Source organism: Epinephelus moara, chromosome 3, assembly GCF_006386435.1.
Source record: "Epinephelus moara isolate mb chromosome 3, YSFRI_EMoa_1.0, whole genome shotgun sequence".
Classification (NCBI taxonomy): Eukaryota; Metazoa; Chordata; class Actinopteri; order Perciformes; family Serranidae; genus Epinephelus; species Epinephelus moara.
Window position 1 is genome coordinate 13042368 of NC_065508.1, and position 3241 is coordinate 13045608.

At 37.4% G+C, this 3241-nt stretch overlaps 1 pseudogene; it reads right to left on the bottom strand.

Moving 5' to 3' along the window:
* Positions 1-2539: 2539 nt before the first annotated feature.
* Positions 2540-3241, bottom strand: part of LOC126388108 (olfactory receptor 1-like) — a 7847-nt pseudogene continuing 7145 nt past the window's right edge.

The following is a 3241-nucleotide window of genomic DNA, read 5'->3' on the forward strand; positions in this document are numbered from 1 at the left end:
TCAACCCACAACCGGCAGGATTCGCCTTTAGTTTCTGCTGCGGCTTGGCTGCTCCCTGGTTTATCCAACCAGCATTAGCTTCTGTTCCTCAGCTCCACCGGTCAAGCTGGCGCTGATGTTTACATCCATTATCGTTGTCAGTAATGCCTGCTACAGAGCATGCCGCCGGGTCTTGCGTTGTTTTAGAGATGCAAACTGTTAAAGCCAGTCAACGGATTGCTAGTCTCGCGATACCCAAATCCATGACTCTACAATCGATTCATCTAAGGATTCATGGCTGATTCGTATCGATTGAGGAGGCTGCTACCGACGTAGCCGTATCTCTCGCTTGTCAAACTGGATAGCCGGTCGTATCGGTTAATCGTTCCCAACCCTAACATATACAATCTTTTTTTTAATGCCTCAGTTTCATTTTATTATAGTTTTGTTTTTATTAGTTTGATTTTGGCTTTACTGTTGTGTTTTTTTTTAATGATCTTATTTTTATTACATTTTAATTTGTTTTTTAATAGTTAATGTTTTTAATTATGTTATATATTTTATGATCTACATATTATTTTATCATTACATGACAGTTATGAGTGTGTAAAAGCACTGGCAGAACTGTCTTTTAGGTGTCTGTTCTTGTCTATTGAACATTTTTTGATCATAGATGGAGCTAATCCTCACCTTAATCCTGCTACAGACCAGGATTGCCCGGCAGCATAAGTTATCATGGTTACTAGGCTGGGATTCAGGTTAACCATCTTGATGGAACAGAGTTGTGGCTCAGGTTGATGGAACGGAAACCGGAGTTTAGCTCGATGTATCAGGCTTAGCCAGAACCATGGTTTCCATGGTTACCGATGTGAGGCTAATCTTAGCCACTTTGATGGAACAGAACTCTGGCTCACATTAGCCAGACTTGGCCATTTAAGCCTGGATTTGCCTTTAGCCTGCTTGATGGAATACCCCCCAGAACTAAGAGTATATAAATACAGTGAACAACCAGTGGAGAGTGACAGATGGCCCGAGCGCGAGAGGGACAGAAAACGAGAGAAAGAGAGACACATGTTCGGGCCAGAGTTGGGCTTGGACAGAAACTGTGCGGGTTCATGGCTGATTTGTTGGGCCTGGTCAGAGCTCAACACGTATGGCGTTATATTTGTGCCACAATCCTGAGCGAGTGGTTTGAGATTTCTAGTACAGAGCAATATGTTTTGCATGCACATAAACTGCATTTTGAAGAGAAATTATATGCAAGCAAATAATAATTTTTTTTTAGCAAAAAAAAATTCTATTCTGTGCTCAATAAATTTATTTGCATGTTTACCATTATCTATATTAGCATGCAGCAATAACCCCCCTCTCACGCAGTCACACTACTCCACACTCGCTCAAACGGTCTCCTGCTCTCTCTCAACCTCTCCACTCTGTGCGTGCTCAAGTTTGCCAACACACCGTTATATTTGTGCCACAAAACCAACCAGTCAGATCGGAGAATGTCAATTCTGTTTGGCTGTTTGGTTCCCAATCACAACGCTTCCACATCTAGAGCCACTAGAACAGTCTATAGCGTTGATGGACAGTCTCTGATCCGACTGGTTGGTTTTGTGGCACAAATATAATGGTGTGTGTTGGCAAACTTGAGCACGCACAGAGTGGAGAGGTTGAAAGAGAGCAGGAGACTATGGATAATGGTAAAGACACAGCAACAACAAGGTTATATAAATACCTTTTCATAACCACCTCCAACACAACCATTTAATAATATACATCAATGCATACTGTAATTACATCCTAAAACACAGTGAATGTCACATTTGGTTTAAGTAGCCTCAATATGACCACAATCCTTGATATAAATATCACTCTGCAAAAACATGGAAAAACATTTAGGCAAATTTGTGCTGTTCATCTATTTAAATTAAAAGAAAAATGACATTAAAGCATTCAGTTCCACAGAACCCATGATTCCTGTGGCTGCTTAACAAAAGTCTTCAAGAAAAGTCTGTATGTCCCGTAAGAAGGCCAGAAAGGTTTAATGTGTATTGATGAGTTAGAAAACACAGCAAACTAATCCAGAAGAGAGATGCAGGCAAGAAAACAAGACTGGGTTTATGCAATAAATCTGAAATAATAATAATAATAATAATACAGGTTAAAATAAAAAAATTAACCTTCTTTTATGGTTTAGATTTTGGACCAAATGAAAAAAAAGCAAAAATTTTTACATATACACACACATATATATATATATATATATATATATATATATGTATATGTACAGTAGAAATAAATGTGCAGAGACACAAACTTTGATGACAAAATAAAGTATCTTTCACTTACACAAGGATATAAAACAAATTCAACCAATCAGCAGACAACTACTCTTATTGTATGTGTGACTGTAGTTATTACTGTACTCTGCTGCCTTTAAAATGGTTACTTTATTTGACGCTCAATTATTATAATGTCCTTTTTTGTGGAATAAATTTAAGTTAAATTTCATTTTACAATATTTGCAAGGGTAAAAAAAGTACTTAGTATTTAAGTAATTTTACTCTAACAAGTTGTACTTTAATGTACATAATGGAACAAAGTATACACAAATGATCACTTTATGATTACTTTCTTTATTGTAATTCTGGATTTATTTCTAATTTTTAATAACTTTTTTGCAGATTCTTTGATTTCTTGTGTCTGTAGAACATAAACTATTGGGTTCAACATTTGGGAAAAGACAGAGGTCATAGTCAGGTTAATGATGAAGACATTTGGATGCCTTTCACTGTCAAAAGTATATGAGATTAACACTGGGAAAAAATAGATGGCTGCTAAAGAAAGATGACCTGTGCAGGTTTTAAAGGCCTTGAGTCTTTCCTGAGCTGTGGCCACTTTAGACAATGCATAGCCAATACATGAATAACTAAACAAGATGAATATCAATGGAAGCCAGAGAATAACACACACACACACCAAACCAATTACATAGCTGGGTAAATAGTCATTACATGCAAGTGGATATATCTGGCTATGGTCACAGAAATAGCTGTTAATAACCACAGATTTACAGAAGGAAAGTCTTGTAAGAAGGCCAACTGCAATGAGTACTGCAATTATGACAAAGACCCAGAAAGAGGCAATCAAAGACAGCATGAACCTGTTGGTCACCTTCACTTGATAGTGCAGTGGGTAAATGATAGCTATCAGTCTGTCATAGGACAGTGCAACCAGATTAAAAGCCTGCATTGAAAGGCTA